Genomic DNA, 25044 nt, shown 5'->3' with positions numbered 1-25044 from the left:
CCTTCTCGGATGTTGAAGGGATTGCTTCAACATTACTTCTATTACTTCAACAAGAATAGCAGCAGGGAGACTGTTTAAAAAATGAATGCACTGAATTGACTAGTCATCTATTTCACATATAGTAATATGCATGTTTCAACGCTATTGTCTCAAACCATCCCACCCTCACCTTCTCCCAGAGTCCAAAAGTCTGTTCTTTATATCTGTGTCTCTTTTGGTGTCTCGCATATAGGGTTGTTGTTATCATATTTCTAAATTTCATACATATGCATTAATATACTGTATTGGTGTTTTTCTTTCTGACTTACTTCACTCTGTATAATAGGTTCCAGTTTCATCCACCTCATTAGAACTGATTCAAATGTTTTCTTTTTAATGGCTGAGTAATATTCCATTGTGTATAGGTACCACAACTTCCTTATCCATTTGTCTGCTGATGGACATCTAGGTTGCTTCCATGTCCTAGCTATTATAAACAGTGCTGTGATGAACACTGGTGTACACGTGTCTCTTTCAATTCTGGTTTCACAGGGCACTCAAAGCTGGTGCACTGGGACAACCCAGGGGGATGGGATAGGGAGGGCGGTGGGAGGGGGTTCAGGATGAGGGACACATGTACACCCAGAGCTGATTCATGTCAATAGATGGCAAAAACCACCACAATATTGTAAAGTAGTTCTGTGTCTCTATAGTAGGTTTTCTGAGAGACTGTATTTTTGTATTTAAGGGCTTCCCTGGTGGTGCAGAGGTTAAAGCATCTGCCTGCAATGTGGGAGGCCTGGGTTCGATCCCTGGGTTGGGAAGATCCCCTGGAGAAGGAAATGGCAACCCACTCCAGTATTCTTGCCTGGAGAATCCCATGGACAGAGGAGCTTGGTGGGCTACAGTCCACGGGTCGCCAAGAGTTGGACACGACTGAGCGACTTCACTTTCACTTAAATAAATTAATTTTTAAAAAATGAATGTGTTAGTCTAGACAAGAAATGGTGTTGGCTTGTACTACGGATGAAGCTGACAGATGGAGAGAAGTAGAGGCATTTTAAACATATCATCAAGGTAGAGCTAAGAGGATTTGAAGTTATGGATGAAGTGGAGTATGAGGGAAAAGGATGCTTTAAGGATAGGACTAATTTGGGAGCTTGAGTGAATTTAGTGGATGGTTGTGCTGTTAAATATGTATTAAAAATGTATACTGAGCATCTACTGTGTGGAGGATACTTTTTTGGACAAGATACATTTTTCTAACTTCTAACAGATTGTGGATGCAAATTATGTAAAATTGTCATCAATATTTCTATTTTATTTCAAGTAAATATTCTAAATAAGCATGTTTTCCTGCCTCGTTATCCTGTTGTTGTGACATAGATTAGGGGTCGGCAGACTTTTCCTGAAAAGACTGAGAGAGTAAACTTTTTAAGCTTTGCAGTTTCTGTGAACTTTGTTGCAACTACTCTACCCTGATAATGTAGTGTCAGAACAACCATGGATAACACATTAAGGAAAGAGCATGACTGGCTTTCAGTAAAACTGTATTTACGGAACAAGTAGTGGGTCACATTTGGTCTCTATAGTTTGCTAATCCCTGACATAGACTGCAGATCCCCAAACAAGACAACCAAGAGTGAAAAGGAAAATCAGATTGTGAATAAAGACGCCAAGTACTTATTTATTGATTTATAGTTGTCATTTATTTAATTTCTTTATTTCAGTATTAGTTTTAATAGTCCTTCTTCTGGTTTCTTCAGGGTCCCTGCTGCTGCTGCTGCTGCTAAGTCACTTCAGTCGTATCCAACTCTGTGCGACCCCATAGACGGCAGCCCACCAGGCTCTCCGTCCCTGGGACTTTCCAGGCAAGAACGCTGGAGTGGGTTGCCATTTCCTTCTCCAATGCATGAAAGTGAAAAGTGAAAGTGAAGTCGCTCAGTCATGTCCGACTCCTAGCGACCCCATGGACTGCAGCCTACCAGGCCCCTCCATCCATGGGATTTTCCAGGCAAGAGTACTGGAGTGGGGTGCCATTGCCTTCTCCTCAGGGTGTCTAACTCCATTTAATCTTAAGACTATAAATCATGCCACTTTGCTCTCTACCACAAGGGTAGGACATTACCCATGTTGGCCAAACTGAATTGTCCCTTCCCCATGGTCACAATGATTGGGTTGGAGGCAGGTACACGATTCAAGCAAGGCCAATCAGAGTCTGCCCTGGACTTGATATGTAATTAGTAGGAGGCAATTTCTTCACTGAGGGTCTAGTAAGACAGGGGCTGGAGATCTGTAACATATTTTGCCAATCATTTTGGTTAGTGCTTATGTTCAGAGCAATGCCGGCAGAGATCAACAGAATGAAGAGCCATAGCAACATTGTTTGGGAAGTTGAATCCAGCTATGTCTAAAGTCAGAAACATGCCAGGACTTCCTGGTTATGTGAGTCAGTGAATTCCATTTTAGCTTCCGCTAGTTTGAGTTGGCAGTCCATGGGGTCGCACAGAGCCGGACATGGCTGAAGCGACTTAGCAGCAGCCGCAGCAGCAGTTTGAGTTGAGTTTCTATCAGTTGCAGACAGAAGACTGATGATAGACAAAAAGACTGCTGCACTGAATCTGGAACGGGACAATTAGCATTCGAATCCCTTGAATGTGCCAAGCATAATACATGCTAATCTTAGTTAAACTTAAGATAGCTTTATCTTTAAGGTTGAGAGAACAGGGGCTCAGAGATGAGTGATTTGCCTGAAGTTATGTAAATTTTTGGTAGTTATGATTGGACTGCTAGTATTTCTAACTCTGAAGCCGATGCTATTTATATGGTACCGTGTAGTAAGGAAGCATAGAAATTAAATGGAAAAAAATAGTAAAGTATAATTTTTGGATTTCTATTTCTCTCAAACTAGTTTCTTCTAGGGCTCCAAAACTGAGGAAATAAGATGATTCTTGAAGCATCAGAAAGATTAGATGTAGTATATGACCTGTTAAGCGATCAATCATGGATGGACTTTCAAAGCTGCTTTGAATCTTAAAATGGGATGTTTCTAGCCTAATTTTCCACAGGCTAAAGCTGGAAAATGTTCCTTTTTCCTCCTGCTTAGGGAGACCAGATTTCATATGTATGCAGGAAATGCAGAGCCAGGCAAAGAGTTCATTTCCATATCTCTAAGTGGGCTGTGTGCGCTTGACAAGGAAGGGCAAGTAAGGAGTATAAAATCACCATCAAAGATTCATGCTGAGGACACTCTTCTTGAGAGCTATATGGAGATGGCAGTACAAGAGGGGCTTCTTCCTAGGTAGAAAGAGGTGATAATTAAACATAATTTGTAGAAGAAAATTAATAGTGATGGACTTAAATCCTTTATAGCAAATGTAAATTTCAAAGCAATTTTGTGTGGAGAAGGAAAAAGCTATAATATATGGCTGAGTGGTATATGCTGACAGTAATGGTCCTCTTGTGCAGTAAGTTATTAAAGACTTTCATCTCGTGGTTTTCAATAACGAAAAGGGAGGCAGTCTGGGGGCATTTTCTGAGCTATGTCCCTTCTGTTGATTTAGCTTGTAAAACCAGTAGGTTATCTCAACAGCTGTATGGAAAAGGTTAAATTTGCTAAAAGACTAAAATGTGAGAAGCATCCTATTTTAGAAAAATGCATTATTTCTTCTCTGAGACTAACAAACTATGACCTTGGGCAAGTCATGCAATCTCTATGGGGCTCGATCTTTACTTCTTGTTCAAGGATCTTATCCATGGCTTTTCCCAATTTCAGTAATCTACGATTCCTTCATCTGGTAAAAATATCCTCTTGGGAATGAAGAAACTTCAGGGACATATTGCTTGCAGTCATTTACTCTCTCTCCCCTTGTTTTTGAAATGGATTCTAGAATCAGTTCCAGGATCGCATGTCCTTCATTGAACACGATATAGAGATAATGGAGAATCAGAGTCATTTCACAAAGCTTAATGTTCAAGCTTTCACAAAGATCTATGGAAGGAAAAGTTGTAGGAAAACCAATAGCTCAGCTTAACTGGACCACCGTACAATGGGTTGACTATGGGATGTGCTTGAATAGTCCTGGCTTGTGAGGACTGGACCTTGAGAAAATGAGATATGGGATTCTGAAAGAAAGGGAAGATCAAATATTTTTGATAGTTTATTGCATTTATTAAACTTCTGAGGGTCGAATATGGAAAGTTAGTATTAATGTGTCATTTTATAGACCTTAATCATTCATGCTCTAGGACAGAACTGGTCATCTTTCATTAGTATGTTTTTTAAAACTGATTGACAATATTGACTCATTATTGCTCACTCAAGTCCAAACTACTCAGATTTATTTAGGTTGTACCTGTTGTTCTTTATCTGTCCCAGGATTCCATCTAGAATAATAGCTCTTTAGAGTATGCTGCTACTGCTGCTGCTGAGTCACTTCAGTCGTGTCCGACTCTGTGCAACCCCACAGACGGCAGCCCACCAGGCTCCCCCGTCCCTGGGATTCTCCAGGCAAGAACACTGAAGTGGGTTGCCATTTCCTTCTCCAATGTGTGAAAGTGAAAAGTGAAAGTGAAGTCACTCAGTCGTGTCCGACTCTTCGCGACCCCCTGGACTGCAGCCTACCAGGCTCCTCCGCCCATGGGATTTTCCAGGCAAGAGTACTGGAGTGGGGTGCCATCGCCTTCTCCTTAGAGTATGACACTTACTCAAATATTTCTTGTTTTTAATGACTTCGACACTTTAGAGGAATACTGGTCAGGTATTGAGAAGCATGTTTCTCAATTTGGGTTTGTCTGATTTTTTTCCCCCTCATGATTAAACAGGACTTCCAGGTCTTTAGAAGACCACAGTATCTGTAAAGGGCTAGCTTTATCACATCATAAGTGCACACGCTACCCATATGACTTATCACTCAAGATGCTAAATTTAATCACATGGCTGAGGCAGTTTTGTCAACTTTCTCCACTGTAAAGTTACTCCTTGACTTTTTCTATACTGTGTTATTTAGAAGGAAGTCAGTCCCTCCCACAATTAAGGGAGTGAGGAATTACGATCCACCTATTTCGTGAAAGAGTAACTATATATAGTGTTAGGAATTCTTCTGTATGGGAGATTTGCCTGTTCTTATTAATTTATTTATTACATCACTATAGGCTCATAGATATTTAGGTTTAGATTTATACACTGGGTTATATTCTAATACATGTTATTTATTTTATTGCTCAAGGCTTCAGCTTTGGACATTTGGAGCTCTTTCTGTTGCTTCTAGGACTTCCCTGGTGGCTCAGATGGTAAAGCGTCTGCCTACAATGCGGGAGACCTGGGTTCAATCCCTGGGTCAGGAAGATCCTCTGGAGAAGGAAATGGCAACCCACTCCAGTACTCTTGCCTGGAGAATCCCATGGACAGAGGAGCATAGTAGGCTCCTACAGCCCATGAGATCGCAGAGAGTCGGACGCGACTGAGAGACTTCACTCTCTGTTGCTTCTACGCCCCTCTGACATATCCTGTTGGGTCTTTGTTTTTCCTTACCTTCTGACACTATGAGATGCTCCAGGCTCATCCTGTATATTCTTTCCTTGGCTTTCAAAACTGTCATTTCTCCTGGAAGTTCTAGTTTCCTTTATTGGAGAATGATGTTTGAGGGAGGGAGGGAGGAATGGGGAATACATTTTTAATGGATACAGAGTTTCAGTCTAGGAAGATGTAAAAAGTTCCTGAGATGAATGGTGGTGATGATTATATAATAATGTGAATATCCTCTGTTAATGCCACTGGACTATACACTTAAAAATAATCAACATGGGAAATTTTATATAATGTATATTTAGCACAATTGATCTATGCTTTATCTAAAAAACACAAACCTCACAACTTGTTTCCAATGAATGGGAGTTCATACTTTCCCACATTCTCACTAGCATTTAGTTGTCAGACTTTGTCTTGGGTTTTTGTTCTGGCTACCCTAATAGGTGTGTAGTGATATCTCAGTGTTTTGATGGGGGCATCTCATTATTATCTTAATTTTCATTTCCCTAATACATATGGGGCTTTCCAGGTGGCTCAGTGGTAAAGATTCAGCCTGTAATACAGGATATGTGGGTTTGATCCCTATGTCTGGAAGAACCCTGGAGTAGGAAGCAACAACCTACTCCAGTATTCTTGACTGGGAAATTTCATGGACAGAGGAGCCTGGCAGGCTACAGTCCGTGGAGTTGCAAAAAACGATTAAACAACAACAATGAAATATGATACTGAGGGTCATTTCATATGCTTGTTTGTCATTTGCATATCTATTTTGCTGGTGTGCTGAATATTTTGATCTTTTAAAACTTTCTTTTTTTCATTGCTGAGTTTTAAGAATTCTTTGTACATTCTGGATACAAGTCCTTTATTAGATATGTGATTTGCAAATATTTTCTAGCAGTCTATGGCTTCTCATTCTCTTAACCATGTATTTCACAGAGCACGTTTTTAATTTTAATAACATCCAACTTGGGGTCATTTTTTCATGGATTATTCTTTGTGTTTTTGTATCTAAAAAGTCATAACCAGTGAATATCATACTAGTTTTCTTCTAGATGTTTTATAGTTTTCATTTACCATTTAGGTCTCTATACATTTTGAGTTAAGTTTATATAAGTTGTGAGATCTGTGTCTATATAGAGAGATGTCTAATAGTTTCAGTACTGTTTGTTGAAAAGACTATTCTTTGCCCAGTGAATTGCCTTTGTATCTTTGTCAAAAGTCAGGTGATTAGGTTCCTGTGGTATCTTTATTCCCTTCCATTGATCTATGTGCTTATTCTTTCACCAAAACTGTACTGTCTCTAAAATGAGGCGTAAGACATATTATGTCTTTTTTTAAAAAATTTAATCTTTCTTTTATATTAGGGTATAGTTGATTTACAATGTTTTTAGTTTCAGGTATGTAGAAAACGAATTCAGTTACATACATATCCATTGATTTACAGTTTTGTTTCCCGTATAGGTTATTACACAAGATTGAGCTGAGTAACTTGAAGAATACAGCAGGTCCTTGTTGACTACACATTGTATACAGTGGTGTGTATATGTTAATTCCAACCTCCCGACCTCTGAATGTGTCCTTTCCCTGACTTTTCCCCTTTGGTAACCAGAAATTTGTTTTTGAAGTCTGTGAATCTGTTTTTGTTTTATCAGTAAGTTCATTTGCATCATCTTTTTAGATTCCACATATAAGTGATAGATATGTGTCTTTCTCTGACTTACTTCAAGTAGTATGATAATTTCTAGATCCAACCATGTTCTACAAATGGCATTATGTCATTTCTAGTGGCTGAGTAATATTCCAGTGTGTGTGTGTGTGTGTGTGTGTGTGTATCACATCTTGTTTATCCACTCAGATATATCTGTCGGGACATTTAGGTGGCTTTCATGTCCTGCTACTGTAAAAAGTGCTATAATGAACAGTGGATGCGTGCATCCCTGAGAACCACAGTTTTCTCAGGATATATGCCAGCAGTGGGATTACTGGATCAGATAGTAGCTCTATTTTCAGTTTTTTAAGGAACCTCCATACTGTTCTCTATAGTGAATGTACCAGTTTTCATTTCCAACCACAGTACAGGGGAGTTCCCTTTTGTCCACACCCTCTCTAGCAGATATTGTTTGTAGACTTTTTGAGGATGACCATTCTGATATTGAGCCACATGAGTTGCTTGTATATCTTGGAGATTAATACTTGTTGGTCACTTCATTTGCAAATTTTTCTCCCATTCTGTGGGCTGTCTTTTCATTTTATGGTTTCCTATGCTATGCAAAAGCTTTTAAGTTTCATTAGGATCCATTTGTTTGTTTTTATTTTCACTACTCTAAGAGGTGGATCCCCAAAGATACTGCTGTGATTTATGTCAAAAAGTGTCCTTCCTATGTTTTCTTCTAGGAGTTTTACAGTGTCCAGCCTTACATCTAGGTCTTAAATCCATTTCGAGTTTACTTTTGTGTATGGTGTTAGGGAGTGTTCTAGTTTCATTCTTTATACATGGCTGTTCAGTTTTTCCAGCAGCATCTACTGACGAGACTGTCTTTTCTGCATTGTATATTCTTGTTTCCTTTGTCACAGGTTAATTGACCACAGGCACATGGGATTATTTCTAGGCTTTCCATCCTGTTCCATGATCACTATTTAGCTTTTGTCCCAGTGCCGTACCGTTTTGAATACTGAGGTCAGGATTCCTGATTCCTCAGCTCCATTTTTCTTTCTCACAATTACTTTGACTCTTCGGGCTCTTTTGAGCCTTCATACACATTTGAAATGTTTTGTTCTAGTTCTGTAAAAAAAATGGAACAGGTAATTTAATACGAATTGCACTGAATCTGTAGATTAGTTTGGGTAGTATAGTCATTTTGACGATATTGATTTTCCAATCCAAGAACATGGCATTTCTTTTCATTGATGTTATCTTTGATTTCTGTCATTAGTATCTTATAATTTTCTGAATACTGGTCTTTTGCTTCCTTAGGTAGGTTTATTCCTAGGTATTTTATTATTTTTGGTACAATGGTAAATGGGATTGTTTCATTAATTTATCTCTGATTTTTCATTGTTAGTGTATAGGGATGCAAGGGATTTCTGTGCATTAATTTTGTCTCCTGCAGCTTTACCAAATTCATTGATGAGCTCTGGAAGTTACCTGGTAGCATCTTTAGGATTTTCTATGTATCATATCATGTCATCTGCAAACAGTGACAGTTTTCTTTCTTTTCCTATTTGGATTCCTTTTTTCTTCTTTCCATGGCTAGGAATTCCAAAACTATATTAAATAAAAATGGCAAGAGTAGACATTCTTTTCTTGTTCCTGATCTTAGAGGGAAATGTTTTTAGCTTTCACCATTGAGTATGATGTTAGATGTAGGTCTATCATATACGATCTTTATTATGTTAAGGTTTACTTTATGCCCACTTTTGAGAGAGTTTTATCATAAATGGGAGTTGAATTTTGTCAAAAGCTTTTTCTGCATCTCTTGAGATGATACTATGGTTTTTATTCTTAAATTTGTTAATGTAGTGCAACAAACTGATTGATTTGTAGATACTGAAAAATCCTTGCATCCTTGGGATCAATCACAGTTGATTGTGGTATATGTTCTTTTTGATGTACTCTTGGATTTGGTTTGCTTGGTACTTTGTTGAGAATTTTCATGTCTGTGTTCATCAGTGATATGGGGCTGTAATTTTCTTTTATTGTGGTATCTTTGTATGCTTTTGATATCAGGGTGATTTTTGTCCTTATAGAATGAGTTTGGGAGGGTTCCTTCCTCTGCAACTTTTTGGGAACAGTTTCAGAGGCATTGGTATTAACTGTCTCTAAATGATTGGTAGAATTTACCTGTGAAGTCATCTTATCCTTGTAGTTTTGTAGCTCAATCGTGTCTGACTCTTTGTGACCCCATGGACTGCAGCATGCCAGGCTTCCCTGTTCTTCACCATCTCCTGGAGCTTGCTCAAACTAATGTCCATTGAGTCCATGATGCCATCCAACCATCTAGTCCTCTGTCACCCCTTTCTTCTCCTGCCCTCAATCTTTCCCATATCAGAGTCTTTCCCAATGAGTCAGTTCTTTGCATCAAGTAGCCAAAGTATTGGAGCTTCAGCTTTAGCATTGTCCTTCCAGTGAATATTCAGGATTGATTTCCTTTAATATTGACTGGTTGGATCTCCTTGCAGTCCTTCTGTGGACTGCAAAAGCATTAATTTTCATGTCACAGTTCAAAAGCATTAATTCTTGGGTGCTCAGCCTTCTATATGGTCCAATTCTCATATCCGTACATGACTATTGGAAAAACCATAGCTTTGAGTATACGGGACTTTGTTGGTAAAGTAACATCTCTGTTTTTTAATGTGCTGTCTAGGTTTGTCATAGCTTTTCTTCCAAGAAGCAAGCATCTTTTAATTTCATGGCTGCAGTCACCATCTGTAGTAAATTTGGAGCCCAAGAAAACAAAGTCTGTCACTGTTTTCATTGTTTCCCTATCTATTTGCCATGAAGTGATGGGACCAGGTGCCATGATCTTAGTTTTTTGAATGTTGAATTTTAAGCCAGCTTTTTCAGTCTCCTCTTGCACCTTCATCAAGAGGCTCTTTGGTTCCTCCTCATTTTCTGTCAAAGCTGAAGCTCCAATACTTTGGCCAACTGATGTGAAGAGCCAACTCATGGGAAAAGACCATGGTGCTGAGAAAGATTGAGGGCAGGTGTCATCTGCATACCTGAGGATATTGATATTTCTCCCAGCAATCTTGATTCCAACTTGTCCTTCATCCAGCCCAGCATTTCACACGATGTACTCTGCATATAAATTAAATAAGCAGGGTGATAATATACACCCTTGACATATTCCTTTTTCAATCTTGAACCAGTCTGTTGTTCCATCTCCGGTTCTAACTGTTACTTCTCGACCTGCAGACAAGTTTCTCAGGAAGCAGGTAAGGTGGCCCAGTATTCCCATCTCTTTAAGAATTTTCCAGTTTGTTATGATCCAGTCAGTCAAAGGCTTTAGTGTAGTCAGTAAAGCAGAAGTAGATCTTTTTGGATGTCTCTTGCTTTTTCTATGGTCCAACAAATGTTGACAATTTGATCTCTGGTTCCTCTGCCTTTTCTAAATCCAGCTTGAACATCGGGAAGTTCTCAGTTCATATACTGTTGAAGCCTAGCTTGGAGGATTTTGAGTGTGACCTTGCTAGCATGTGAAATGAGTGCAATTGTGTGGCAGTTTGAATATTCTTTGGCATTGCCCTTCTTTGGGATTGGAATGAAAACTAACTGACCTTTTGTAGTTCTGTGGCCACTGCTGAGTTTTCCACATTTGCTGGCATATTGAGTGCAGCAGATTAACAGCATCATCTTTTAGGATTTGAAATGGCTCAGCTGTAATTCCATCACCTCCACTAGATTTGTTCATAGTAAGCTTCCTAAGGCCACTTGATTTCACACTCCAGGATGTCTAGCTATAGGTGAATGATCATACCATCATGGTCATCCAGCTCATTAAGATCTTTTTTGGTATAGTTCTTGCCACCTCTTCTTAATATGTTCTGCTTCTATTAGGTCCATACTGTTTCTGCTCTTTATTGTGCCCATCTCTGCACAAAATGTTCCTTTGGCATCTCTAATTTTCTTGAAGAGATTTCTAGTCTTTCGCATTCTATTGTTTTCCACTACTTCTTTTCATTGATCACTTAGTAAGGCTGTCTTATCTCTCCATGCTATTCTTTGAAACTCTGCACTCAGATGGGTATATCTTTCCTTTCCTCCTTTGCCTTTCAATTCTCTTTTCTTAGGTATTTCTAAGACCCTCTCAGACAACCACTTAGCTTCTTTCATTTTTCTTGGGGATGGTTGTGGTCGCAACCTGCTGTGCAATGTTATGAACCTTTGTCCATAGTTCTTCAGGCACTCTGTCTACCAGATCTAGTCCCTTGAATCTATTCGACACCTCCACTGTATAATTGCAAGGGATGTGATTTAGGTCATACCTGAATTGCTAGTGGTTTTCCCTACTTTCTTCATTTAAGTCTGAATTTGCAATAAGGAGTTCATGATCTGAGCCACAGTCATCTCCTGGTCTTGTTTTTGCTGACTGTGTAGAGTTTCTCCATCTTCGGCTGCAAAGGACATAATCAGTCTGATTTTGGCATTGATCAGCTGGTGATGCCCATGTGTAGAGTCATCTCTTGTGTTGTTGGAAGAGGGGTTTGCTATGACCAGTGCATTCTCTTGGAAAAACTCTATTAGCCTTTGCCCTACTTCATTTTGCACTCCAAGGCCAAACTTGTGTGTACTCCAGGTATCTATTGGCTTCCTCTTTTGCCTTCCAATCCCCTATGATGTAAAACACATCTTTTTTTGGCGTTAGTTCTAGAAGGGCTTGTAGGTCTTCATAGAACTGTTCAGCTTCTTCGGTTGGGGAATAGACTATGTTCTCTTAGACTTTAGTTTGGGCTTCCCTGGCAGCTCAACTTGCAAAGAATCTGCCTGCAATGCAGGAGACCCCCGTTTGATTCCTGGGTTGGGAAGATTCCCTGGAGAAGGGATAAGCAACCGATTCTGGTATTCTTGTTTGTTTCAATTTCAGTTATTTGTGATTGCCCTGGTTTATATTTTCTATTTCTTCCTGTTTCAGTCTTAGAGGGTTGTTTCTTTCTAAGAATTTGTCCATTTCTTCTAGCTTGTCTGTATTATTGGCTTAATCCCAGAGGTGTTCTGATAGGCAGTTGTTGGCTCAGGAAGACTCTAGAGAGCCTTTCTGGTGATGGGTGGGGCTGTGTTCTCACTCTTTTGGACATCTGACCTGAGGCTTCCCAACACTGGAGCCTGCTGGCAGTGGGTGGTGCTCCATCTCTGTGCCAAATGGCCACCTCTGGGAGAGCTCACACTGAGAAGTCATCCCTGGGTCCTCTACCACCAGTGTCTGTGTCCCCACTGTAAACCACAGCCAACCCCTGCCTGCAAAAGAGACTGTCCAAGACCAGCAGGTAGCTCTGTCCCAGGCTCGTGGAGTCACTGCTTTCCCCTGGGTCTCAGTGCATGTGAAACCTTGTGCATTTTCTAAGAGTTGACTCCCTGTTTACCCCAGCCCTGTGCAGCTCCTGTACTCAAGCCCCAGTGGCTTTTAAAGGCTAATACTCTGAGGGCTCCTCCTCCCCATGCCTGAACATCAGGCTGGGGAGCCTGGCATGGGGTGCAAAACTTCCTCCTGTTGGAGAAACTCTGTGACGTAATTATTTTTCAGTTTGTGGGTCACCCACCCTGGTGTGGGATTTGAGTCTATCGAGAGAGCACCTTTCCCACCACCTTGCTGTGGCTTCTTTGGATGTAGAACATCCTTGTTGGTAGACTCGAGTCATTTTTGTTGATGATTGTTCAGCAATTAGGTGTGATTTTGATGTTTTCGTAAGAGGAGGTGAGCTCAAGTCCTTCTACTCTGACATTTTGTCTCTTCCTCCTATTATGTCTTGAAGTTTAGTATGTGATCACTGCAACTTTGTTCTTCTTGATTCAGTATTTTGGAACTATTCTGGGTCTTTTGATTGTCCCTATAAATTTTAGAGTTAATTACCAAAAAAGCTGCCGGGACTTTGGAATTGTATTAACTCTGTAGAACAAGCTGGAAAGAACTGACAATTATGAAACTTCTAATGTATGAATATAGAATATTTATTCATTTATCTAGATCTTTTGTGATTTATCTTATCAGTGTGTTATAGTTTTCTACATATAGATCCTGTACATATTTTTTTATTTACATGGTGTTTAAAAATTTTTTTTAATTTGTTGTTTCTTTGCTTATGTTGTTGTTGTTGTTCAGTCACTAAGTCGTGTCTGACTCTTTGTGACTCCAAGAACTGCAGTATGCCAGGCTTCTCTGTCCTTTACTATCTCCCTGAGTTTTCTCAAAGTCATGTCCATGGAGTCAGTGATGCCATCCCACCATCTCATTCTCTGTCACTGCTTCTCTTGCCCTCAATCTTTCCCAGCATTAGGGTCTTTTCCAATGAATTGGCTCTTTGCTTATTTAAAGGAAAGTAATTGACTTTTGCATACTGGCCTTGTATCCTGTAAACTCTTAATTTCAAGGGTTTGTTTTTTATGAGTTTCTACATAGACATGTGAACTGTGAATAAGAATAGTTTAATTTCTTTACAAGCTCTATAACTTTTTCCCCCCTCTTATTGTACTACCTGGGATCTCTTTTATAACATTCAACATATGTAGTAACAAAGGGCATCATTTTTTTGGTCCAAAACTTTTAGCAAGAAAGTATTCTGTATCTTATAGTGTTAGCTATAGGGGCTCTTTGGGTCACACAGAGTCGGACACGACTGAAGCGACTTAGCAGCAGCAGCATAGGGGCTCTTTAATATATACTTCATTGGTTAAGGAAATTCCCTTTATCCTAGTTTCTAAAAATCCTAAATGGGTGCTGATTTTGTTAAATGTCTGTATTTGTTGATATGAGAATATCATTTTTCTCATTCAGTCTGTTAACATAGTGAATTTCATTTGTTCAATGATATCAAATTATCCTTGACTCCCCAGAATGAACCCTGCTCAATAGTGCTTTATTAAGCTTTTTGTATGTTACTAGAGTCAATTTACTCATATTTTATTAAAATCTTTTATCTATGTTTGAGATATTTGCATGGGGCTCAGGTTGAAGCACTGGAGTGGTGGCTACGCAGTGCTGGAGTGACTTTGAGGAGATATCCCGCATCCAAGGGCAAAGGAGAAGCCCCAATAAGATGGTAGGAGGGGCAAAATCACATTTATAATCAAACCCCATAGTCACCAGAGATGCTCAGAGGGCTCAAACATACTTTGTATGCACCAGGACCCAGAGACCCCACAGAGACTGAGACAGAACTGTGTTTGGGTGTCTCCTGAGGAGGCACAGGTGAGCAGTGGGCTGCTGCGGGGGCAGGGGCTCTGGGTGCAGCAGACCTAGGTCTGCCATAAGCCCTCTTGGAGGAGGTCACCATTAACCCACCATAGAGCTGCCAGAACTTATACAGGATTGGAAAACAGACTCTGTGAGGGGACAAAGAACCCTGTGATTACCAGAACCCAGGAGAAAGGAGCACTGACCCCACAAGAGACCAACCCAGACTTGCCTGTGAGTGTCCAGGAGTCTCTGGCAGAGGTGTGGTCGATGGTGGCCTGCTGCAGGGCTGGGGGCGCTGAGTGTAGCAGGGCATGCATGAGACCTTTGGAAGGAGGTCGCCCTTATCTTCATTACCTCCACTGTAGTTTGGCATGAGCCCCGCCCTTCAACAGAAAGTGAAAGTGAAGTCACTCAATCCTGCCTGACTCCCTGCGACCCCATGGACTATATAGCCTACGAGGTCCCTCCAGCCACAGAATTCTCCAGGCAAGAGTACTGGAGTGGGTTGCCCTTTCCTTCTCCAACAGAAAATTGGATTAAAAATTTATGGAGCATGGCCCCGCCCATCAGCACAAGACCCAGTTTCCCCCTCAGTCAGTCTCTCCCATCAGGAAGCTTCCATAAACCTCTTATCCTTCTCCAACAGAGGGCAGACAGACTGAAAACAACAATCACAGAAAACTAACCAATCTGATCACATGGACCACAGCCTTGTCTGACACAATGAAACTGTGAGCCATGGTGGTGTAAGGCAACCCAAGACAGATGGGTCATGGTGGAGAGTTCTATTAAAATGTGGTCCACTGGAGTAGGGAATGGCAAGCCACTATAGTATTCTCGCCTTGAGAACCCCATGAACAGTATGAAAGGGAAAAAGATAGTACACTGAAAGATGAAATCCTCAGGTTGGTAGGTGCCCAATATGCTACCAGAGATCAGTGGAGAAATAACTCCAGAAAGAAGGAAGAGATGGAGCCAAAGCAAAAACAACACCCCGTTGTGGATGTGACTAGTGATGGAAGTAAACTCTGATGCTACAAGAGCAATATTGCATAGGAACCTGGCATGTTAGGTCCATGAATCAAGGCAAATTGGAAGTGGTCAAACAGGAGATGGCAAGAGTGAACATTGACTTTCTAGGAATCAGTGAACTAAAATAGACTGGAATGGGTGAATTTAACTCAGATGACCATTATATCTGCTACTGTGGGCAAGAATCCCTTAGAAGAAATGGAGTAGCCATCATAGTCAACAAAAGAGTCCAATTGCAGTACTGCAATCTCAAAAACAGCAGAAAGATCTCTGTTCGTTTCCAAGGCAAACCAATCAATATCACAGTAATCCAAGTCTATGCTCCAATCACTAATGTTGAAGAAGCTGAAGTTGAATTGTTCTATGAAGACCTACAAGACCTTCTAGGACTAACACCCAAAAAAGATGTCCTTTTCATTATAGGGGACTGGAACGCAAAAGTAGGAAGTCAAGAGATACCTGGAGTAACAGTCAAATTTGGCCTTGGAGTACAAAACAAAGCAGGCTAACAAGGCTAATGAATTTTGCCGAGAGAACGCACTGGTCATAGCAAACACCCTCTTCCAACAACACAAGAAAAGACGCTACACATGGACACCACCTGATGGTCAATACCAAAATCAGATGGATTATATTCTTTGCAGCCAAAGATAGAGAAGCTCTGTTCAGTCAGCAAAAGCAAGGCCAGGAGCTGACTGTGACCCAGATCATGAACTCCTTATTGCTGAATTTAGACTTAAATTGAAGAAAGTAGGGAAAACCACTGGAGAAGGCGATGGCACCCCACTCCAATATTCTTGCCTGGCAAATCCCATGGATGGAGGAGCCTGGTAGGCTGCAATCCATGGGGTCACTATGAGTCGGACACGACTGAGCGACTTCACTTTCACTTTTCACTTTCATGCATTGGAGAAGGAAATGGCCACCCACTCCAGTGTTCTTGCCTGGAGAATCCCAGGGATGGGAGAGCCTGTTGGGCTGCCATCTATGGGGTCGCACAGAATTGGCCACAACTGAAGCGACTTAGCAGCAGCTTAGCAGCAGTAGGGAAAACCACTAGACCATGTATGACCTAAATCAAATCCCTTATGATTATACAGTGGAAGTGACAAATAGATTCAAGAGATTAGATCTGATAGAGCACCTGAAGAACTATATTCAGAGGTTCGTGACATTGTACAAGAGGCAGTGAGCAAGACCATCCTCAAGAAAAAGAAATGCAAAAAGGCAAAATGGTTGCTGAGGAGGCCTTATAAATAGCTGAGAAAAGAAGAGAAGTGAAAGGCAAAGGAGAAAAGGAAAGATATATCTATTTGAATGGAGAGTTCCAAAGAATACCAAGGAGAGATAAGAAAGCCTTCCTCAGTGATCGGTGCAAAGAAATAGAGGAAAACAATAGAATGGGAAAGACTAGAAATCTCTTCAAGAAAAAGAGAGGTACCAAGGGAATTTTTCATGCAAAATGGGCACAATAAAGGACAGAAATGGTATGGGCCTAACAGAAGCAAAAGATATTAAGTAGAGGTGGCAAGAATACACAGAACTATACAAAAAAGATCTTCATGACCCAGATAACCACGATGGTGTGGTTATCTCACCTAGAGTCAGACATCCTAGAATGTGAAGTCAAGTGAGCCTTAGGAAGCATCACTACAAACAAAGCTAGTTGGAGGTGAAGGAATTCCAGTTGAGCTCTTTCAAATCCTGAAAGATGATGCTGTAAAAGTGCTGCACTCAATATGCCAGCAAATTTGGAAAACTCAGCAGTGGCCACAGGACTGGAAAAGGTCAGTTTTCATTCCAATCCCAAAGAAAGGCAATGCCAAAGAATGCTTAAACTATTGCACAATTGCACTCATCTCAAACGCTAGGAAAGTAATACTCACGATTCTGCAAGCCAGGCTTCAACAGTATGTGAACCATGAACTTCCAGATGTTCAATCTGGATTTAGAAAAAGGCAGAGGAACCTGAGATCAAATTGCCAACATCTGTTGGATCATCAAAAAAGCAAGAAAGTTCCAGAAAAACATCTACTTCTGCTTTGTTGACTATGCCAAAGCCTTTGACTGTGTGGATCACTACAGACTGTGGAAAATCCTTAAAGAGATGGGAATACCAGACCACCTGACCTGCCTCCTGAGAAATCTGTACTCAGGTCAAGAAGCAACAGTTAGAACTGAACATGGAACAACAGACTGGTTCCAAATCAGGAAAGGATTGTACGTCAAGGTTGTATATTGTCACCCTGCTTATTTAACTTGTATGCAGAGTACATCATGTAAAATGCTGGACCGGATGAAGCACAAGCTAAAATCAAGATTGCTGGGAGAAATATCAATAACATCAGATATGCAGATGACACCACCCTTATGGCAGAAAATGAAGAACTAAAGAGCCTCTTGATAAAAGTGAAAGAGGAGAGTGAAAAAGTTGGCTTAAAGCTCAACATTCAGAAAACTAAGATCATGGCATCTAGTCCCATCACTATATGGCAAATAGATGGGGAAACAGTGGAAATGGTGACAGACTTTATTTTGGGGGGCTCCAAAATCACTGCAGATGGTGACTGCAGCCATGAAATTAAAAGATGCTTGCTCCTTGGAAGAAATGTTATGACCAACATAGACAGTTTATTAAAAAGCAGAGACATTACTTTGCCAACAAAGGTCCTTCTAGTCAAGGCTATGGTTTTTCCAGTGGCCCTGTATGGCTGTGAGAGTTGGACTATAAAGAAAGCTGAGCACCAAAGAACTGAAGCTTTTGAACTGTGGTGTTGGAGAAGACTCTTGAGAATCCCTTGGACTGCAAGGAGATCCAAGCAGTCCATTCTAAATGAAATCAGTCCTTAATATTCATTGGAAGGACTGATGCTGAAGCTGAAACTCCAATACTTTGGCCACCTGACATGAAGAGCTGACTCATTTGAAAAGACCCTGATGCTGGGAAGGATTGAAGGCAGGAGGAGAAGGGGACGGCAGAGAATGAGATGGTTGGATGGCATCACCGACTAAATGGAGATGTGTTTGAGCAGGCTCTGGGAGTTGTTGATGGACAGGGAAGCCTGGCATGCTTCAGTCCATGGGGTCGCAAAAAGTCGGACACGACTGAGCAAGTGAACTGAACTGAGATATATCAGCCTGTAGTTTCCTTTGCTATAGTGTCTTTACCAGGTTTCTATTTGGGATAATTATGGTCTCATAAAACTAATTAGGATGTGTTTCCTCATGAAGAAAACATTTTAAAAGATACTGTGGAGAATTGGTATCATTTTTTCCTTAATAGTTCAATAGAATTCACCAGTAAAACTACCTGGACCTGGTGATTTTATTTTTGGAAATTTGTAAATAGTGAACTCTGCTTCTTTAATAGTTATGTTGTACTATTCAGAATATCTATTTCTCAAATGAGATATGGAAATTTTTATAATTTAAGACATTAGATCATTTTCAGTTCAGTTCAGTCACTCAGTCATGTCCGACTCTTTGTGACCCCATGAATCGCAGCACACCAGGCCTCCCTGTCCATCACCAACTCCCGGAGTTCACTCAAACTCACGTCCATCGAGTTGGTGATGCCATCCAGCCATCCCATCCTCTGTTTTCCCCTTCTCCTCCTGCCCCCAATCCCTCCCAGCATCAGAGTCTTTTCCAGTGAGTCAACTCTTCTCATGAGGTGGCCAAAGTACTGGAGTTTCAGCTTTAGCATCATTCCTTCCAATGAACACCCCGGACTGATCTTCAGAATGGACTGGTTGGATCTCCTTGCAGTCCAAGGGACTCTCAAGAGTCTTCTGCAACACCATGGATCAAAAGCATCACTTCTTTGGCACTCAGCTTTCTTCACAGTCCAACTCTCACATCCATACATGACCACTGGAAAAACCATAGCCTTGACTAGACAGACCTTTGTAGATCATTTTATCTCTTATCAAATTTGGGGGCATATAGTTGTTCATAGTACTTCTTTTTATCCTTTTACTGTCCTTGAGACTAGTAGTAATGATCTCTCTCTCATTCTTGATATTTGTAATTTGCATCATTTTTCTTTTTCAGGTGTAGGCTGTGTAGAGCCTTTTATCAATTTTTATTAATCTTTTCAAATAAACACTTTGATTTATTCATTTTCTTGTGTTTTCCTCTTTTAACTTTTGTTGATTCCTCCTCTAGTGTTTATACTTTATTTCCTCAGCTTGCTTTAGGTTCAATTTGTTCTTCTTACTGTAGTTTTCTTAGGTGGATGTTTCAGAAATCAACTGTAAATTTCTCTTTTTTAAATATAAGTAGTTAATGCTATAAATTGCTAAAGAACATTTTCATGTTATATTTTTGTTTAGTTTAGCATATTTTAAAATTTCTTGGAAACTTATTTGACCTAGTGATTAATTAGAAGTGTGCTGTTTAATATCCAAATAGTTGGGCGTTTTCCAGCTATCTTTCTGGTTCTGACTTCTTGTTTAATTCTGCGGAAATCTAAAGGCATACTCCGCATGATTTCTATTCTTTTAAAAATGTTAAGATGTATGCCATGGCCTAGTGTATCATTCTATTTTGGTGACTATTTCATGTGTTCTTGAGAAAAATGAGTATTCTCCTGTTCTTTGATGGAGTATTCTATTTATGTCAATTTGATCAAATTGATTTATAGTGCTGTCCAGGTCACTTATGTTTTTACTGATTTTTGGCCTGCCTAATCTATCAATTACTGACAGAGTTGTGTTGAAGTCTGCAAATATAATAGCAGACTAATCTATTCTCCTTTCTATTCTATTAATTATTGCCTCATGCATTTTGATGCTCTTTTGTTAGGTACCAATAGGTTTATAATTTTTGGTGTGCTCTTGGAGGACTGACTTCCCTCTGTCATTATGTAATATCTTTCTTTATCTCTGATAGTCTACTTTATCTGAAATTAATATAGTTACTCCAGCTTAATTTTGATGTTAAGCATCTTATATCACTTACCACTGCTTTCCTTTATCTGCAGTCTTTATATTTAAAATGTCTTTCTTCTAGATGACAGATAATTAGGTTTCTTTCTCTTGTCTGACAATCTTGGGCTTTTAATTTGTTAGTCCATTTATAAGTGGCTTTTGATATAGTTGGATTGAATTCTGCCATCTTTGTAACTGTTTTTTAAACATTACATTTGTTCTTTGCTTCTTTTTACCTCTTGTTTTTCTTCTTTGGTTTTTAGTTGATAATTTATGATTCTCAATTGTTCTCAATTGTCTCCCCTTGGTATATCATTTTTATTTCCTTTTAACATGCTTTTAGTGATTTCCTTAGGGCTCACAATATATAGATTAACAATATAAATCAATTTTCAAATGACAGTATACAACTTCATGCATAGTGCAGGGACCTTATAACAGAGTATTAATTCCTCCAACTATCCCTTGTGAAATTTCTGTAATATATTTCACTTACACATAAGTTACAGTTACTCAATACATTACTACTTGATTGCTTTTAGATGAAAGAAGAATAATAAAAATATTTATTTTTACCTTTGTTCCTTCTCTGACACACTTCTGTAGATCCAAATTTTTGATCCAGAAAATTTTCATCTGTCTCAAGAAATTCTGTTAGTTTTTTAATTGGACTGTTCTGCTGGCAACAAACTTGCTATGGTTTTGTTTTAGAAAGTCTATTTCTCGTCTACTTTTACAAAATACTTTTGCTAGACATTGAATTCTATGTTGGTTATTTTCTGTCAACACTTGGAATATCGTGCAGTATTCTGCTTTTGCTTGCGTGGATTCCAATGAGACGTTTGCTGTGTTCGTAGCCTTGTTCCCTATATTGGGAAGGTTTTCTTCTTTCATTAGTTTCTTTCAGAATTTTCTCTTGTCTTTGGTTTTTCTATAGGTTAAACATATCAATAATAAGTCTAGATGTGGTTGTTTTTTGTACTTATCTTGCTTGGTGTTCCGAACTTCTGCAATCTGTGGTTTGGTGTCTGGGAATAATTTTGGTAGCATCTCAGCAATTATTACTTCAAACATTTCTTCTGCCCCATTCTTTCTGGTGTTGCAATTATACACACACACACAGAGTTCTCAGGGTTTTGTTTTGTTTTTTTTTCTGTTTGTGTTTTAATTTTGTCTTGATTGATCTATCTTCAAGTTTAGTAGTTCTTTGCTTAACTGTGGGTAAGTCTATTTATGAGCCTCGTGAAGGCCTTCTTTAACTGTGTTTTGATTTCTAACATTTACTTTAGAAATTTCTACAATTCTGCTGACATTACCCATTTGATCTTACATGCTATTTGTTAACATATTAAGGCATTTCAAATAACCATGATTATCTGTTAACTCACATATCTGAATGTGGTTATGATTGCCAAGTCTTCCAAAACTGTGAGTTTTCTAGTATGCCTTTTAATAAAAAATTCAAAGTTGACATGTGTCCATAGTCACTGCAGGAAATACACCTTTAGAGGGCAGGATTTATGGTAATCTACATATGAGTTGGGCTGTATTTTAACGTTTGCTGTAGCTATAAGGGGTAGAGATTCCAAACTCCTCTAGTGTCATTATTTATTTCCTCTTTTGGCTTTAAGGTTTGCTACACTATTTCTCAGAGAGCTCTATGTTTTATAGATTTTCAGTTGTAAATTCTCTGCTACACTGATTGTTGGTGTGGGGGCTGAGTGCAGATAAGGTAAGAAAGTCTTTCGGTGGAACTTGGTCTCAGAGTGTGGCCTTCACCCCTGTTTCTATTCCTTTTCAAGGCATATAGCTCCTCCCATCTTCTTTGTACCCAGTTCCTGATATATTTCCTTGAAACTGTCCCCTGTTCATGTTTCTTTTCCCCTGTTTAGATGAAATACTAATCCTAGAGAGGACTACAAGGGGAAGAAAATCTCTTTCCCTATGTGAGATAAGGTTTCAGTATTCAGTTCAGTAGCTCAGTCGTGTCTGACTCTTTGTGACCCCATGAATTGCAGCACGCCAGGCCTCCCTGTCCATCACCAACTCCCAGAGTCCACCCAAACCCATGTCCATTGAGTCGGTGATGCGAACCAACCATCTTATCCTCTGTTGTCCCCTTCTCCTCCTGCCCTCAATCTTTCCTAGCATCAGGGTCTTTTCAAATGAGTCAGCTCTTCACATCAGGTGGCCAAAGTATTGGAGTTTAAGCTTCAACATCAGTCCTTCCAAAGAAATCCCAGGGCTGACCTCCTTTAGGATGGACTGGTTGGATCTCCTTGCAGTCCAAGGGACTCTCAAGAGTCTTCTCCAACACCACAGTTCAAAAGCATCAATTCTTCGGTGCTCAGGCTTCTTCACAGTCCAACTAACTCTCACATCCATACATGACCACAGGAAAAACCATAGCCTTGACTAGATGGACCTTTGTTGGCAAAGTAATGTCTCTGCTTTTGAATATGCTATCTAGGTTGGTCATAACTTTCCTTCCAAGGAGTAAGCGTCTTTTGATTTCATGGCTGCAGTCACCATTAAGACCCCACATAATCTCACAAATAATAACTATGTACATTGAATAAGTAAATAACTTTGTGAGATAATAATTTTAAAGCCAATAAATACCTGATGTAATACAGATTTATTGCATTCTCCATGGAGCAAAGAGAAAATTTCAGAATAGGTGCTGTTTGGTGGAGAAGGTTAGAGCTCACTCTTTGGAAGGTGTATTCACTATTTTGCACCTCTTTCTTACTTAACATTTTGGAGTTTATATTTTTGGACTCAAATAAAATCAAAGAGGAGGAAACATCGATCTTGGCAAAATAATAGTAGGTCTAGAAGCACATTGAAAGAGAAGGCAATGGCACCCCACTCCAGTACTCTTGCCTGGAAAATCCCACGGACGGAGGAGCCTGGTGGGCTGCAGTCCATGGGGTCACAAATAGTCAGACACGACTGAAGCGACTTAGAAGCAGAAGCACATTGAAACATTTGAAAAAAGTGCACAGACTAAAGAGCTGAAGAAGAACTCATTTGGCATATATTCACAAATAAAAACGTTGTTCATTGAGCTATGGCCTGCAGTTTAAATTTGTTCCATATGATTGATAGTCTCTGGCTAGAAAGTGTGTCTAGTAAATTGGTGAAGGTTTCTGCTTGAAAATATAACAACATCTTAGAAAACATCAGATCTTAGACAGCATTTACTTAATGTGTTTTTAGGTGATAAGTCACTATGCCAAGGAAAAAAGGAGTCGTTTTTCCAAGTTATTATGGTACAACATCATTAACTGAGCACTCTCTATGTGAGGTAATTCTGTTACTCATTATTATAGTTTTTATTTCATTTAAAGTCTGGAGTCAGTTAATTAGTAACTGTTGTTTCCTCCAGACCAATGTAAAAGTTTTACATGCTTTCATTTTCCTGCTTTTTTTCCCTTGTCTCCACCAATGTCCATGTGGAAAATGCCTAGAATATTAATTCATATTGTGGAGATTTTTCTTTTCATAATACTTAGACCTACCAACGAGTAGTTCTCACTTCCATCAACTATATATTCACACATACCCCTGTTTCTTTCTGGATTAACTTTCTTCCCTGATGATGTACTTTATCCTCCAAAAAGTAGCGATTTTCAGAAAGAGCCTAAGACGAAACTCACGCTTCCCTGATAGTCTTTGTGGTCACTACTCCTAGGATCAAAGTATTTCCATCTGTGCTCACAGGCGTTTCACTGTCTGTCTTCTCGTGTCCAATATTGTTGACGAGAAACCTGTGGTAACCTGAATTCTTGCAGCGTGTTCTGAGGCAAAGATGTGCAAGCAAGTAGATTTGCCCTTTGCTAACAATGCCCTGAGGTGTACACAAGATATGTCAATACAGCTTTGGTGCTCTTGTTGTGTGTGCTTTAGTCTTGCTCTGTCATCCCTTTCAATGTACTACTTAGTAATGACCAGTTATGACTTGGAATATTGCTTTGCATTCATTCTCTTCCTTTCTCCAAAACCGCTATTACATATTATATTGGGACTTCTATCCACAAAATGATCTGTCCATATTTAAAATTAGGTTATTTATTTCTTATAGTGAAGTATTTGCTATTTTTTTTTTAACATATTCTGGATACCAGTCCTTTATCAGATATGTGATTGCAAATATTTTCTACCTATCTATCTGTGGCCTCTCTCATTAGCTTAACAGTGTCTTTCAAAGAGCAGAAGTCTTTAATTTGGATAAAGTCCAATTTATTATTGTTTAAAATATTGTAAAACATGACATTGAATATTTTTCATTTTTGAATATTGATATTAACTTTTTTAGCATCATTTGTTGAAACAGCTATTTAGTCTCCATTAAATAATATTTCCTTCTATGTTGAAGGTAAGCTAATCAGATATCTATCTCTAGTTTCTTTATTCTATTTCATTGTCCCTCTACCTTGACTCTAACATCACAGATTTCAATTACTGTAGGTTTAGAACAAATCTTGAAGTCAGATAGCATAAGCCCTCTGACTTTTCAAAGTTTTCCGAAGTCTTTTTTAGCATTTCCAGGTCCATGAATATAATATACCTCTCCAATTATTTACATTCTTTTCAATTTCTCTCAGTAGGAAAGAAAATTCCTCAACCTGATGAAAAACTATAGCGGACATCATCGTAAGGGTGAACGCTTTATGTC

General features: G+C 39.4%; 1 long non-coding RNA gene across 5 annotated transcripts in view; it reads left to right on the top strand.

Moving 5' to 3' along the window:
- LOC129620921 (uncharacterized) overlaps positions 1-25044 on the top strand; it is a 95390-nt gene that overhangs the window by 58684 nt on the left and 11662 nt on the right. The window contains exons 3-4 of one of the 5 annotated variants that reach the window (XR_008698878.1): positions 1746-1864; positions 4358-5112. The exons of 2 other annotated variants lie outside the window; for them this stretch is intronic. This is a non-coding gene — a long non-coding RNA (uncharacterized LOC129620921). Of the gene's footprint in view, positions 1-1745; positions 2001-4357; positions 5113-25044 lie in introns of those variants that run through there. 2 more of the 5 variants (XR_008698877.1, XR_008698862.1) reach the window with 2 other exon arrangements.

The sequence above is a fragment of the Bubalus kerabau genome, chromosome 1, assembly GCF_029407905.1.
Source record: "Bubalus kerabau isolate K-KA32 ecotype Philippines breed swamp buffalo chromosome 1, PCC_UOA_SB_1v2, whole genome shotgun sequence".
NCBI classification, from domain to species: domain Eukaryota; kingdom Metazoa; phylum Chordata; class Mammalia; order Artiodactyla; family Bovidae; genus Bubalus; species Bubalus kerabau.
Note: the sequence above shows the minus strand (reverse complement) of the source record. Positions and strands in the feature narration are given on the sequence as shown.